The sequence below is a fragment of the Accipiter gentilis genome, chromosome 3, assembly GCF_929443795.1.
Source record: "Accipiter gentilis chromosome 3, bAccGen1.1, whole genome shotgun sequence".
Classification (NCBI taxonomy): Eukaryota; Metazoa; Chordata; class Aves; order Accipitriformes; family Accipitridae; genus Astur; species Astur gentilis.
In genome coordinates, this window is record NC_064882.1 from 39,168,011 (window position 1) to 39,184,780 (window position 16,770).

General features: G+C 38.0%; 1 protein-coding gene across 5 annotated transcripts in view; it reads left to right on the forward strand.

Annotated features, from left to right (window-relative positions):
* ZFYVE28 (zinc finger FYVE-type containing 28) overlaps positions 1–16,770 on the forward strand; it is a 164,929-nt gene that overhangs the window by 130,892 nt on the left and 17,267 nt on the right. The gene's annotated exons all lie outside the window — the stretch shown is intronic.

Here is a 16,770-nt window from a genome sequence, read left to right on the forward strand (position 1 = left end):
GTCAGATTTGACGAATGGTATTGGGTTATGCTTGGTTAAAATTTTTCATTGAATTAACAATCAAGTGACAGCAACACTTCTGAGTATTCTTCCTTTTGAACAGCAGGTGCTTTTTCTTTTCCTAGCAGTTTTCAGTGCTGTGGCAATTGACAGGCAACTATTTATAGAAAAGTTTTAATGCATACAGCAATTAATTATATATGTCCATGATCTCCCTTTTATTTGTCCATATAGCATTTCTTAAGAAAGACTTCAGGTTTTAGCTTGAAAAGTACCAAATGTTTGTGTTAGCTAGGTCTTGGCTGTCTAGAAAACATATTCTTTCCATTTTGTTTTGCATAGTAAAATGAGGGGAGTGTTCCAGTTAACAATAATTTAACTTCCACAGTGTTGTTAGCCAAAATTGGCAAGAATACGAATTTATATTCTCTTCTCCTGAAAATGCATGAGAGTTTTAACTTTAGTTAGTTTTGTTCAGAGCACTTAATCGGAATAATTGAGTAATAAACTTCAGGGCAGAAAAATGTAACTAAAGCAGAAATGGGAGTTCTTTGCTTTTTTCAGTGTTTGCATAACATACATGTATGTGATGTATTGCATACCTTGTATGCAATAACATTTTTACTCTGGTACAGGCAGACTGAAATACCACTATTTCAGTCGAGGTAGATCTGCTGCTGCTGCTTGTCCTCCCTTTTTCATCTATTTACTTCCACCCACTTCATTTGAATGTTAGGAATTCCAAATTTTGTCTAGTTTGGGGAATAGAAAGAGGTAAAATGTCTTTTCTAATAGTTATAGAGGAAATAGTGCATATATATTTTCTTTTTTTTAGGCTGTGCCCATCTTCAGGCTCAATTTTTTTAGAGTTTCATATTTTTAAAGTAAGGGCAGAAAGATGCAACTAAAACTGTTTTTCATGGTTTTAATTTTGAAATACATTTCCTTTTGACTGTTGTTCAAAAAAAAGGCCAATTTACCTGCATGCAACAGTTGCCCTCTTCTAAATGCTGTATACATCAAAGACTGTTTCACACAGGGCTGTCTGAATGGACAATAGAAGTAACCTCGGTTATTTTTCAGGAATAACTGGAGCAGTAAGCGTAAGTCTGTTAGGTGCATCACCTCTTTCCAAGGCCTTACTCTACTGTGTTAATATTGTAGATGTTCCTGTATTGATGCTTAGGTAAATTAGATCTGTCTTTTCCCTTTTTTCAAATTTTGTTTTGCTTGAAGTTTGATTTATAAGGCAGTACTTGTACATGTGCATTTGTGCACTTGTCCACTGAACTATAGCATTGTATCATCCCTAGGTGTCATGCAAGAAATCTAAGTTGCCTATTTTTCTGTATCTGATTGATGTTACCTAGCTATTGTAGTTTATGGTCCAATAAAAAAAAAAGCTAAGTGCCCACCTGACTATACCGATATGAATTTCTTTTTGAAATAGTTTAAAAAAAGTGTAAACTCCTTTTAACAACTTAATTTAATAAAATAAAAGGGGGAAAAAAAAAAAAGCTCAGAAGTCTGACTTCTTCACAGTAGTATGTTCCTAGATCTGTGTGCATAGAAATGTAATATTCAATACATCTGTTTGTATTGTATTTTAGAATGTTATTTTTAAGGGGCTCCCCTGTTCTTTTATCTTGTATTACCTAAAGAATTGTATTTGGCCATTAAACAACTTCTGTAGAGTTACCATTTGTTTACTACAACAAGCATGTTCCTTGCAAAAGACAATCTCTACAAATGTTCTTTTCTGAAAGAACTAAGTTCTCCCTGATGTCATGTGCATATCCGAAATAACTAAGTTGTTTTTTTCATTGTTTCTTTCTTCCTCTGAAATATGCCATTTTAACGTACTTAATTTCTTGCTGTTTTCACTTAACAATTAGAAATTAAAACGTAATATTTGCAATTTTCTCTGAAAAATAATTAGCTAAACATGGAATTCTTGAAATACATTTGTTTGGCCTTTCAACCTCCTGTGAATCATAAACAATTCTTTTGTGCTGTTAAATAATCAATACTGAGGCTGACAGGTGTGTTGTCAGATTGCAGCACATTTTGGAAATACCCAAGTGCCTTCAAACAGTTTGGCTCTGGTAGCAAAACCAGCTTAACCAGAGTAGCACAGAGTGTTGAATGAACTACTAGTGTATTAAATAGCGTAGACTGAATGGATTTGAAGTAATGAAGTATCATAGATATGGAATTCTGTATATGTATACATTTATTGTTTTCCAAATGGAGAACCAGGGGAAAAAACTCCCGCTCCTTGGACCCCAGAGCACCATTCAACCTGTGGGTCATTGTTTGCCATTTTGTTTTTTATTGGGAGGAAAAAAGCTGTTATGATTGTAGGAAGTATTTGGGACCTGTTAAAGGAGGCTGCTTCAAATCAGCCTATGATTTACTGCCTTAAACTTTTTCCATCATCAACCAGTGCTGTGTAATTTTTTGAGCTATATTCATCCCACCTAATTTTAGGCATCAAACAGATATACCTAAATTAGGAGGTTTGTGGCTAAAGCTTCCCTGTTTAGTCAATGGAGAAAAGTAGAAAACTTGGTTAAGCGTGTGATTTGTTGAAATGCATCTGGGCCAAAGATATTCAGTCTTAAATGAGAACTATAGTTGCATACTTTGATTACTGACTGTGCTCACACAGTAATTTGAAAAGCATTTTAAAACTTTGCTCAAGGTTTCTAGTGCACAAATTGGGGGAAAAACAAGGTACAGAGGGCTTTCTTAAATGGTTTTGCTAAGGAAAGGTTGATTATTTCATTGGTGCCTGATCTGTTTAGAAGGCCCCTCTTTCTAGTCTCAGAGGTCTGATGGTCAAGAAGTTAAATGTTAGCCCAGTTCAGAAGATACTTTTTTTGCAAAATGTTCATTAAGCAGTATCCAGACTTGAGATGCCCATATCAGTAATCAGCTTTCTCAGCAAAGAATAAATGTATTCCATGTATTTCAGAAGGCTTCAGAGAAACTATGGTTTTATGCAGAAGTTGTTTGTTACATGAATGTGACTGGAATAATACTGCTGACTTGAGTGAAAATGAGATGTTTGTAGCTACAGCGGGGAGGTGGCAATTAGTCAATTGTTTCTATTAGCTCCACAAAACAATCCATCCAGTTTTTCCTTTTTAATGGTTTCTCTTCATAAATGTAACTTTTAGAACAATTTTTAATATAACCATAACTTACTGAATTGTAAATAGGCAACTAATAAAATACACTGCTAGAATCTTACTCATTTCAGTGTTAGAAGTAGTAAAGTCTGTAGTTCTTAAGAATAAACTGCAGGAATTCGTCAGCTTTTAACATGTGTTTGAATTACTAGGCAAGGTCCTGATACAGACATTAATTTGAGTGGAAACGTAAGTGAAGGCTATTCACATGCTAACAGAATGCGATGACTCAATATGCTTAAAGCCAAGAATGAACCTAAAAGACTGGAGCTAGAAAATGGCAAGAAAATTGTTGGTTTGAGAACAATGAGAAAAAAAACAAGTGAGAGAACAGAAAAGCAGGTGAGACAACAGAAGGACCAAGGTAGTAACAATTAGTTGATTTCAAGCCTCATTGGAGTTTTTGGTGTAAGAGTGCAAGGGAAGAAGAAATACTGATGAATCTGTATTCAAGCATTTGCCTGCCTAGAGTACACAGTAAAGCCTACTTCTTCATTTCAAGGGTATGATGAGCCAATAAATGACAATTTTAAATATAAATAATAATAACTTTTAAAACTAACCTTAATGATACATTACATGCCTTCCCTGGTCAGCAGTCACTTTTTTTATATATGTCATTATAGCTTAACTATTGATGTTTTGTGGTATATTATTCTACAGTTTTAGGCATTTATAAAAATTGGTGGTAAAGTTTTAGCCTGGTACTTACAGTCTGTAAAAGGAGTTATCTGCAATGTATTGTGACTCAAGTCTATGCTAAAACAGCTTGACTCTGCCAGCAGTTAGAGTGGGATATTTATCTGGGTATTTCCGTTAGAATATCTGTATTTGCATACATGTGGGCAGAACCGAAGGCATTGGCTTGCTGGATATAGTTGAAGGATACCGCTTACTTTATTGCATACTTTGAGTATATCCCTGTTAGTATAAGCACACATGTGAAACAAGGCAGGGAAGGTTTTCTTAGTATATAAATGACATGAAATTTTGATTACCTGCTTCAGAAATAGAGGGTGTTTTGCAGGAGACTGTTTGAAGCTCCCTTGCTAGTCAGTTCATAGAATAGCCCAGGTTGGATGGAACCTCAAAAGATCATCTGGTCCAACCTGCTGTGAGAAAGAAAGCCTACATGAGATTTTTCTAGCATCCTATCCAGCCACACCTTGAAAATCTCCAGCAATGGGGACTCTACCACGTCCCTGGGGAGGTTACAGTCACTGATTGTTCTTAGTGTAAAATATTTATTTCTTACATCAAGGTGAAACTTCTTTTGGTGCAACTTGTGCTCTCCATGTGGCTCCTTGTGAAGAGAGAGCCTCCATCCTCTTTGTAACTACTCTTTATGTACTAGAATACTGTGATGAGGTCCCCCCAAGCCTTCTCTTCTTCAGGGAGAAAAGACCTAACTCCTTCAGTCTCTCCTTGTAGGACAGGTTCTCCACCACCTTCATGGCCCTCCTTTGGACCCTCTCCACTCTGCGTCTTTCTTGAATTGTGGAGACCAGAACAGTACACAGTAGTCCTCCAGGTGTGGCCTGACAAGCGCTTGGTAGATTGGCATGATCACACCTCTTATCTGTGCTAGTAATGTCCCTGCAGATGCAACCCAGGATCCGACTTGCCTTCATGGCTGCAGCGGTGCACTGCTGACTCCTGTTCAGCTTGTTGTCCGCCAGGACCCTTGTGTCCCTTTCAGCAAGGCTGCTCCCCAGCCTGTACCGGGCTCTTTGGTTGTGTCGTCCCAGCTGCAGGACCTTGCCCTTGTCTCTGTTAAACTCCATACTGTTCTTGCTAGCTCACTCTTCCAGCCTGTCCTAGTCTGTCTGTAAGGTGGCTTTCCCATCTGATGCATCCACCTCACCACCCAGTGTGGTGTCATCAGCAAACTTGGTGGTGGTGCTCTCAAGTGCATCGTCCAGATCATTTAGGAAGATGTTTGTGGTGGGCTGACCCTGGCTGGAGGCCACGTGCCCACCAAAGCTGCTCTATCATTCCCCTCCTGAGCTGGACAGGGGAGAGAAAAGAGAACAAAAGGCTTGTGGGTTGAGATAAGGACAGGGAGAGATCACTCAACCAATTACTGTCATGGGCAAACCAGACTCAACTTGGAAAAATTAGTTTAATTTTATTACCAATCAAATCAGAGTAGGGTAGTGAGGAATAAAACCAAATCTTAAAAACACCTTCCCTCTGCCCCTCCCTTCTTCCCAGGCGTCATTCCACTCCCCATTTTCTCTACCTCCTCCCCTCCAGTGGTGCAGGGGGATGGGGAGTGGGGGTTGCAGTCAGTTCATCACACGTTGTCTCTGCCGCTCCTTCCTCCTCAGGGGCAGGACTCCTCACTCTTCCACTGCTCCAGTGTGGGGTCCCTCCCACGGGAGACAGTCCTCCACAAACTGCTCCAATGTGGGTCCTTCCCATGGGCTGCAGTTCTTCACAAACTGCTCCAGCGTGGGTCCCTTCCACGGGCTGCAGTCCTTCAGGCACAGACTGCTCCGGAGATCTTGCAGATGATAGTGTGGGGGACAACAAATACGTTAATGTGTTTTAACTGATGTGTCACAGTGTACCTGATCAGCTGTGTCTCCAGATCTCCTCTCTTGCAGTTTTACCATTGTTAACCTGCTCAGGTTATCTGTGTTTAAACGGTGCAAAATAACGGATTAATTCTACATTAATGTTTGGTGCTATCATTTTTGTTTTGATCAATGCATTACTGTAGATTTTCTTTCCTCTTTTTTTCTGGATAGCTCTTCTTTATGGAAAGAGTGCTCATAACCAGAAAAAGGCTGGTGGCAATGGCTTCACATGTACTGTACTGGAATCATGGAAATAGAGCTCAGGTAGAAGAGCTGTGGGAAGAGAAAGGGGTTTATACCTTGAGCAAATCAGAATGACTTCCACTATAGACGCTATTCCTGCCTAATTATTTTGAACTGCAAACTGCCTGTGTACATTTTAGGCACTGTGAATCGGTGGTGTTTTGTACAGCTCTGTCACTCAAGCAGTGTGAGGGCAATTAATACGCATATTAATACAGCCATAAACAGGCTCCTGTGTACAATCTTTTTGCTTTGCTGCTAAATCCCTTGCCCCAACAACCAGCTGAGCAGTACCAGCAAAACAAAAAAGTCAGCATTGATGAGGTCTGTCAGCTTTTGCTTATGATTTTAGTCAGTGAGACATATGTGACTGAAGCAGATGTCTCTAGTTTTTCACCGCCAGGATTCTTCTTGACGTGTTTCATGCCTATCTTGTTCTTCACCCTGCAAGACAAAAAAAATCGAATCTCCAAATGGTGCAGCATTTTCTAAGCTGTAGTGTTCCCTTTCAGGAAATTCCACAAGGTATTTTTGGGTATATTATATGCGTATTTTTGTCTTCAGTAACAAGTAACTGATGCAGATTTTATTTTCTCAAGGAATAACCCAGGCAGCTTGTGTGAACTACTTGTTAATGAGTGCTTGGTACAGTGGGAAGGTGAAAATTCAGTTTTTCCAAGTTTTTTGGTCTTTCCCTGTTAAAATTATAAACTTCATATTTTAGCAGTGTTAAAATAGCCAATATGGTTGAAGTAAATTAAATATAAAATATGTTCCTCTCTGTGTAAATCAAGTGAAATACAGCAATATTTTAAGCTGACTACCATCAGTGGCAGAGGCATTAAGTCTGTTCAACCAAAATTGTTATACGCCCCCAAATTTGCCATTTGGGGACTGTATTCCAGGTGGCATATCATCTGGCTGGAGACTGACAAAAGTGATAATAATGGGTTTGTGTTCTTGTTTCTACATAGCTCACTTGTAATTTTCATTTTTAGTAATTTGGGCACATTTATAATTATGTTCATTTTAATGATGTGTAGAAATCTGTTGTTGAATGTCGCTTGGTGTTGCCTGTGTTACTAATAGAACAAAAATTACTAGCTTTCAGAAATTAGATTTTATTTTACAGATTTCTTTTTTTTTCTCCCAGAAAGACCCTTAGAATAGCATATTTGGGAGTGTTGAGATTATGTGTAATTAACTAAAATCACTATAGTAACCTCAGTTTTTGCAGAGATTTTGGCAATGCCTAAAACTAAGATACATTGTGAAACCATAATTATATTGGTGGAAAAAAGAGAGGATTTCCTTATACTTACAGCTGCATTGAAGGTGAAAAATGAAGAGAAAGCTTTCTTTTCTAATTAAAATTTTAAGGCTCCACCTAATACTTTAATTAGCTTTTCTCAGCTTTGACTCCCACGGCTGGATACCGAATTCCTGCGGGATTCTCCTAGACCTAGGATGCTTTAATGCCTTAGCTGGTTGTTCTGTATTCTTTTTTGAGGGAACTGATTGAGGTGATACGAAAACATTGTGCTAATAAGTTTCCCTATCCCTTAGAGTTCCTCTTGCTGGAAAATGTTTTTCAGTGCTGCTTCTCCATCGCTTTATGCCCCACACAGGAGTTGCAACTCAAGAGTATCTGCTGGAATTGAATGCTAAATTAATTCAGTTTTTTCTATGCCATACATAATAGTTGCTTGCATATCACAAGGACATTGCTGAAAAGCTATGTGGAATGACTCTCCTTGCCCTTGTGTCGCATCCCAAAGTTGGAGCAACTCAAGTTCATGGATTTCCTTTGTCAGAATTAAGGTGAAACGACACTAGAGGAGTTCAAACAACAACCAAAATCTATTCAACCTAGCTAACTTTGTCCAAGTACACATGAACTTGTTAATGTGAACCTTGCAGCATGTCATTAAGCCGCTGTTTGAGAAGAGGAGGGAAGTACAGAGAAATGAAATGGAAAAAGGAACATGAAATGTATCAGAAGGAGAGCCCTCCTGTTGAGTCATGAGGTTCAGAGCAGACCCCCTTGCTTTTGGGACTCTTTCTCAAAGAGGAGCTCAGGGGCGTCTAGATCCACTCCTAGTTTCAGACTTGGTCACCGGTTTATGTTTCAAAGGATGAGATGTAGGGACTGTGGAAAAGAGAGAAGGCAAATGAGGGAGAGAGAGAATGAGAGAAAGAAAGAAAGAAGGATTTCACCAGTCCTGGGTCCAGCGTTGGTCCAGCCAGTGTAGAGATCCAGTTCTGGAGGGTGTGCACTGAGGACTCGTTCTCTCTTCTTTAATAGTGTGTTTGTTGATGATCTCAACATGCGCAGTTCCCACACCTGGGGGTTCACTGGAATCAGTCGGTGAGCTTGGGGAGGGGGCGGGGGGGGAGTTCATTGTGGAGTTGCCTCTCTCTTCCTGCTGCCATGGCCACTTAAGGTAGAAGCACAGTCCCAACTTCTGTGGGGCCGCCTTCTTCCAGGAAGGCATAAATTGTGTTCCTTCTCCTGATCGCTTAAGATAAGGAATTGGGGCTTTGGAAAAGTGCATTCCCACCCTCCGTGGGGCCCTCTTCTCTGCCCACATTGGCCTGTTCACAAAACTCCAGCATTTTTACAGAGGCCGTTTTCTCCAGCAAAGCTCTTTTGGCGGATGTTTGAGCCATTGAATTTGTCAGACCGTCACACCTTGGAAGTATTTGTATCCAGCATCAGGTATCAAGGTTCTCTCTGTCCTGTGTCAAGTTTTGGATAAGGCGTAAAAGCTGGGACTGATGTATTTCTATTGCTGTATCAGGTACCAGAGCTGATACTACATATCATTTCTTCATAAATGCTGTACTAGTTCTGTTTTTCACTTTCAGTTTTTCCACTTCAGGATTATTTTTGAAGTTTAAATAATTCTGTGCTCTAATCTCATATTATTTGTCCTTTTGCAGCATGAGTGAACATTTGAGAGCTTTAAATGCATGTTTGATTTTAAGGAGGTGTTAGAAAAATCATCATCATGGTGGAATTGAGAAAATCTTAGGTGAACCTAACCAATATTCTAACTTCTTAAATTTTCAGTTGTTTTTTTTTTCATTTTACAATATCTTTGTCTTGCAGGTTTTATCCCTTTTTTGTTTAAATTTTAAGAAAAACAGTAAAAGTAGTACCTTGCAAGTATCTGGCATGAAATTTGATGCTTAGAAAGCAGCCCTGTTGATTACTGGTGCTCTTAAGTTATTTGTTCATATGCACTCTTACAGAAGTTTTATCTATAATGACCAGAAAAGCTATTTGGGAGAGAGCACTGTTAAAGCTGATAAATCCTGGACTGGCAATGTTGTTTATTTTAGTTCCCACTTGAAATACAGTATTTTTGCATTCTTGTGAAAACCCAGGCCAGAGCAGTAATGGGTTTGAATAAGCTGGTTGTCTACCTCGAGTTTCTTACAGTGGACCTGTTTGGCAAGATGCTGCTTTAACAGCTGTGTTTTCTCAAAAGTCCAACATGGTAAGTACAATGAGAATGTTCTGCAGTTTGCGGTTTGCATTGCTGAGGAAGGATTCAAGAAGGTGTTCTTCCAACGGAGTGGGCAGCTACAGAAGCTGCCAGGGCGTGGAGCAGAAGCTGTTGATTTCAAATTTACTAGTGTTCAATGCTCAGGATTTTTTTCTGATTGAAGATACCACTTAGGACACATGACTAATCCTATTAGCCAAATTCCTTATTTCAATCAGCCAACCTCAGATTGCCCACCTCTACTGGAGCAAAAGAAGCTGAGAGGCTTCTGCAAATCCTGCAGTCTATGAAAAATAATTCCCCCTACTGAGGAATTCAAAAGGTTGACAGCAGATGGGGCTTCTAGCACATGTCGTACCAAGTATGGAGCTGGGCACTGCTAGTGCATGTGATAATACTGTGGTCTAGTCAAGTCCACTTCCTATGGTATATAGCTAGATTGTTCCTGATAGAGGGATTTGCATGCAGTTGTATTATTGGTTTCTCAAGACAAAGTTCTGAAGCCTTGGGAACACTTTAAGGGTTGGTTGGCTATTGTGTTGGGGTTTTTTTCTCTCTTTAGCCTTTCTTTCTTAGAAAATACCTAAGGGATTGCATTTTAAAACCTTCTTGATTTAATAAAACATTAGGGTTAAAAAGTCAGGAAATAAAGCTCTGAATTAAAGCTTTTTTTTAGTCTGCTTTAAATGTAGCCACTGGGGTAATTGCTTAAAATATAGTCCTTGGCTAAATAAATATATGCTATTACCTGAATAATAAGACATGTTCTGGATTTGGTTTAAATGACTTTAAGATTGAGTGTGTAGCCACCCCCTTCACTTAAAATAATTGTGAAAAGCTATTAATCTCATAGTTTTCCTCCCAACCATATCAAAACTAGTACATGTTAGAAACCATGGGGTTTTAACCTGCTGTTTATTGTGTTTCTTGTGAGAGTATCCAAAAAGAAACACTGGAGGTACTGCAGAAAGCAGGATGGGAAGTAGTATTTTTTTTTTTGTTCTTAGTGACATGGAGTTACATTTTCCTTACCCAAACCCCTGTCATTTTCCTCGTGTCATTCCTCACGCATGCAACATTTGTCTTTCCCCAGCTATTGTGTCTAATCCTTTGCATAGCCTTTGGAGTAGTTGATTCTTTTCTTGCAAATTGGAACCCAGAGTTGACTACAGCCTTATGAAGTATAAAAGTAAGAGTAATAAAAGTAAGAATAGTAGCTCGGGAAAGACAGGTTGACAGGCTAGTGTTGAGCTTTACAGTTACAACCTACATGACTATCAGTGGGGTGAATGTACCAGTTAATGAAGTAGTTTTAGAAACTGTGCAGATAATAACATAGATTTGCCTGCAGAAGTTTTGGTGTGTTGTTTTTCTTTTTTTTAAATTTACTTAAAGTATGAAAAAAATCAAATGGGAGAGAAAAACTTAGATATCATAGATTGGATGAAAAATGTATGTTATTGGTATTGTCATAGATGTCCTGGTTTCAGCTGGGATAGGGTTATTGTCTTCGTAGTAGCTGGTATAGTGCTATGTTTTGGGTTCAGTGTGAGAAGAATGTTGATAACACTGATGTTTTCAGTTGTTGCTCAGTAGTGCTTAGTCTAAAGTCAAGGATTTTTCAGCTTCTCGTGCCCAGACAGCGAGAAAGCTGAGGGGGCACAAGAAGTTGGCACAGGACACAGCCAGGGCATCTGACCCAAAGTGGCCAACGGGGTATTCCATACCATGGGACGTCCCATCTAGTATAGGAATTGGGAAGTGGGGGCGGGGAACCGCTGCTCGGGGACTGGCGGGTGGTGAGCAATTGCCCTGCACATCATTTGTACATTCCAATGCTTTTATTACTACTGTTGTCATTTTATTACTGTTATCATTGTCATTATTAATTTCTTCTTTTCTGTTCTATTAAACCGTTCCTATCTCAATCCACGAGTTTTGCTACTTTTCCCGATTTTCTCCCCCATCCCACTGCATGGGGGGGAGTGAGTGAGCGGCTGCGTGGTGCTTAGTTGCTGGCTGGGGTTAAACCACGACAATAGACCATAAGGTGGTCATTGTGCTAAATTCTGTATGAACAAAAATGAAAGCTAGGGAGCTCATGATAATGTTTTTTTGAGAAATTATTTAAGAACTATAATATTCAAAACATACATACATACCTATATATAGGGAAATCCATGTACATGATATAGCTATACACTTATATATCTTTATCTTAGTTATTCAAAATGTGTGACTTCTTAAGTAATGGACATGAGAGATTCGTTAAGGCCAACTAGTGCAAATGAATTCATGTCACTTAAGTCTAAGGAACTGCACTGTTTTATAATTTGTGGGCAGTCTGTCATGAATTTTTTAATGAACTCTGATATTTAAGAATTGGGCTACTGTCCCTTTGTAAAAACTTTCAGCATGGTTTATAATTGCAATGTCCTTCTATGTAAATAGGAATGTGTGAAATCACAGAAAACCTTTTGTGAAGTTTTCACATTTCCCTGCTGTAGAAGGGGTCTCACCTGCTACCATACAGCATGTATGAAATTTTCCTAAAAAACAACTTTGTCTAAAAATGCATCCCTCTGGTTTTGCTAAGTGGGTAAACCTCTGCATCAGAATAGTACCATTTAATACATGGATTTTGAATTCACTATGAAGTGGATTCACAAGCTTTGAATTCACGCTCTACAGCAGGAAGGTGTTACCTGTTTTGTTGCAAATAGTTGCATCCTACCTATGCTTGTGTAGTTTGCTGGAGATTTCCAGAGCAAGTGAATAGGCATCACTGATGTCACAGGTATTTGTATAACATAAATGGTGTAGGGATAGTCACTGAATTGTGTTAACACTTCTCTAGTAAACATTTTTAATATTGTTCATAGAACTTCTAAGTGTTTTGCTCTTAGACTTAGTTGGGATGAGTTTGTCATGCTGGAACATGAGCCCTCTTGGTTTAAAGACAGTCTTCTGAAATCTATACCTGAAAATTAGTTGCAATCAAAGACCTTGCCTGATATCAGAGACTTAGAGGGTGGTCTCCTTTTCAATTTCGTGGCATAATTGCATCATGTATAGTAGAATAGGTATGTTGGGTTTTCTCCTTTGCGAGTAGTAACCACCTATTGCTTTTCCTCCAAGATTTCTAAAGACAAAGAAACAAAACCTAACCACTTTTTAAAAAGTTTTTTTATGATTGTTTTGAAAATGTGATAATTCAGTTGATTTCTTTGTATTCATTATATTTGATACAATGAGATTTTAAATTCTTTTTATCTGCCACTGCTGTATTTTTAATGCATACTTAAGATACTATGAGGGTTTGTCTGTGAGTAATGAGAAATTCTTTCAGAGAATCTCACACATTCTGCATTCAATTCAGAGCAGATTTCAGGTTTAATGAACCGAACACTTCTAGACAAATTTGGAAAGAAACATCTATGAGTGGTCACAGATTCCTACTGCTATTAACTATTTTTTGAGCACAAATGTAAAATATTTAAATTTGGACCAACTTTGAATTAATTGACTTTGGTTATTTGGTTTTAGACTTTGCTGCTTTTACCGGTTTTGGATGAGTGTCAATGACCAACAAATACAGCACAAAGCCTACGGTATCACAGATGGTTACCTAAAATGACTGGCCACTTCTGAAAATGTCAGTCATAACATTCTTATTCCACAGTCCTGTTTTCCATTATGTATGGATACTACTACTTAACCTGGCTCACAAGTATCCTTTGGCACTTAAAAGCTGTAAAGCAGATTGGTTTCACGGGTGAAAGATGATATCATGTACAGTTACGTTATTGACTTTTGTTTGCTTGTACGTATTTGACTAAATATCACAGTCAAGCCTTGAGACCAGGCAGCTGTTCTAGAGATACATCTTTAAAGTGTTGAAAGAGTCTTGCTACTCTTCTAACATGTCAAATGGAGAGTAATTTTAAAATTGTCAGATAAATGCTAGCCAAGTTAGGTAAAAAGCTAATTCATTGTATCGGCCAAAGGGTATCAGTTCCTTTATAATCTAAAAGGTTTACTGTTTGGAATTGGCCTTTGGCATAACATCTTATTTTTTTATATTCACCTTTAGATGTGTTAACTTTGCAATGTTTCTACAGTCTGAAAAATAAATACATGATAAGCATTGTTTATATGAAAAACATTTCACAAGGGGAGTTCTATGCTTATTTTGGTCTTATCTCTTAACCTAATTCCTTGGGTAATGCAGGGTTCCCTTCCACCAAGAAGTTGAGAAAATGAGGACTTGTCTCTAGCTACTTGGTATGGCTATTTGTATTCTGTGGTGATACTTGATTCTGCAGCATCATTGGCAGTGAAACATTCCAGATCTGAGTGTAGTCTGGCATCAGTGAAATGCTTCCTACACATCTGATATCAGCTGAGAATTTTGAGCCAAATTATGCATGTTAGATAAGCCCAGAAGGAAAGGTATTCCTTACAGAACTAACAACAGTTTGAAAGAATAATTTGGACAAAAGGTAAGCTGAACTCCATAGATCAAAATTCAGGTTTATTTTCTATAATATCAATTTAAAAAATCACGAGACTCTTTAATATTTGTATAGATGCAATCACTGCTTTTTGGGATACCCTGTTATAAGAAAAGCTATCTTTTTTGCTGTTTATCTGAAACAATTGCAATGTTTCTGTTCTTACAGTATTTCTGACTGCCTCTACAATATTAATTTTATGGCTACATTCTTTAACAGTAAGATATATTTTAAAATAAAGAACAGATGGTCATTAGTCATTCTTTGAGAGTCATCTTTGTCTAAATCTGACTTGGTCCTGTTGGTAAATGCAGAGTAATTTTTTCTAACTCTGTAGTGATTCTTAGGTCCAGTTATAAATTATTCTAGAGCATTCACTTTTCTCTTTGCAGTGGCACAAGCAATCCTGAATACAAAATGCCCTCTTTTCTGAACCTCTTGTGTATGCATATAGTACTTGTGACTGTGCATATGAAAGTATGTTATAAATGTGGAGTGTGCATACATACTGACCTTCCATCCCACAGTGCTGAAGCAATTTGTATGTGCTCCATGCTAGGGATTTTTAGGACAAAAAAGTTCCAGCCAGTCTTGTGGTGTGACATGACCAGTCTTAATGACACACCACAAAATCTAACATAGAATAGCCTGAAACAGAACTAGGTCAAACCACATTGCTTGGAGGAATTAGGAAGTAGGTAAAACTGCATTCCTCTTAAAATTGCAGAGCTTGGTCAGAATTGTGCAATAAGCCTTTCTTCCTTTCTGCAGAATAGGAAAGGACTAAGTAGTTTATATTCTTGAAAAGCACTCTTCATAGCTCTCTGCCCACTTAACACCTTACTTTGAAATATTTCTTCAGCTGTGATTTGGAGGGAAGAGTCATCCTTGGATCAGCCACCCTGCTTTCCCCTGCACTAAGGTTCTTGCTTATTGGGAGTCTCAAAGAGACCCTTGCATTGGGGTTATATAATTACACACGCAGACTGCATTTGTCTCTGTCATGAGGTCCATGCTTGCCTTGGAGAGGAATTTGTAGTGTAAATGTGTATATCACTGTAAGATCAATTCTTTTAAAAACGAGAAAAAAAAGTAGACCTTATTTGGCTGTGTTACGAGGCAGACAAACTCCTCTCTCTGTATGTGAGCATTTGTGCAAATAGGCAATTGTCTAACTGCGTACCATTGCGAATCGGGGATTGCTTCCTGGCTCTTGCTACGTTTCAGCTAGCTCCTTCTTAAGCCACGTTCTTACATGACCTTTTCATTGTCTTGAGCACAGACCTTTCCACAGTGACAGGCTTATTATTATTTTTATATATATATATATAAAAAAAAAATATCCCCTATGGAAAAGCAAAGGAAAAATCAAGAGAGAGTATTCTTGCTCAATTCTTCGTGTCTTTAATAAACCTAGTCAGTCGTGGTGCTGAGCGAACTGTAAACATAGAACTAACATCTTTTTACAAGAACTTGCTTTTGTTAATAGCAATAGATAACATGAACAAAATTAGTCTCCTCCAGGCCTGCTTTTTGCTCTGGCTTTGAAAGAATGAGAAGCCAGTTAAGGTACTCATGCTACACATTTCCCATTGATATTTCTATCAATAACTAATCTCCAGTATTTTATTTGTTTTCAGTTCTGTTTTTACTAGGGCTTTTAAGATATAGCCTAATAAATTCATTTTTACATTTTAAAGGATTACCTGTATAGCCTACAGGTAGAATGTCAAAACTATATCCCATAAAATTTTGTTATAAATAATCATAAACATTACTTGTGTGTCTTATCCTTCAGTAACTGTTTCTGCATACTGTCATAGGGATGGGATCTGTAAGGTGGTAAATGTTTCGGCACCTAACAAAAGCAGATTGAACTCGGAATGTGTTAGAAATTACTTCCTTCATTATGCATGCTATTTATGCAGTCAGTAACTTTTTTAACATAGTAGTTGTCTGCATGGTAGTGTGCGCTGGAGTTCTGGACAGCCGAAGTATGGTTATAGATAAAATATTCTAGTTTTTTGTAGTCATTGGTGAGACTAATTTTTTTCCAATATGTGGGGAAAATGATTTAGTGTTCCTCTGTCTCTGAATGTAGTAGAATAAGAAGGCATGTCTCCTTCGGTCAACAGAGTGAATCCTTAGGACTTCAATGTGATTATATCCTGCGCTCTACTCCCAATTAAGGGGTTTTCTATTGGTGAAGTGCTACTTTTTCTCTAAGTACTTTCTTTTTTAAAAATATATCTTGATTTACAAATATTTAGGTAATTCCTGATATTTGAAGAAGCTGGATTCCCACCAAAGCCTCCCTGCAGTCTCAGGTTGTTTCAAGCTGCTTCTCCATAAATGGGGAGCAGGGGGCGAGGGTGTGGAAACGGCTGGCAACTGTGCATCTGTTTTTTAAAAGAAAATTTAAATGTCTAGTAGATATTTGGTGACATGTTTTTGTGTCTTTGGAGTTGATGAGCCTTTGTTTTTTACAGTAGTTTGACATTTCACCAATTTCTACAGTTATGCATATAAGGGAACTAATCTACCTCTCTACTGTGTAAATTATATTTTATCACTCTTCTTTCCTTTTTTTTAATGTCAGGTTATATTTAGATTCTATTCTCACTATTTTGAGGTAAAATAATTCAGAAATTCTTTTTTTCAAATTAACTTCTACATTACTAAATTTCTAAGTTGACTTCAGAACTGACCTTCTCATTTTTAGGTT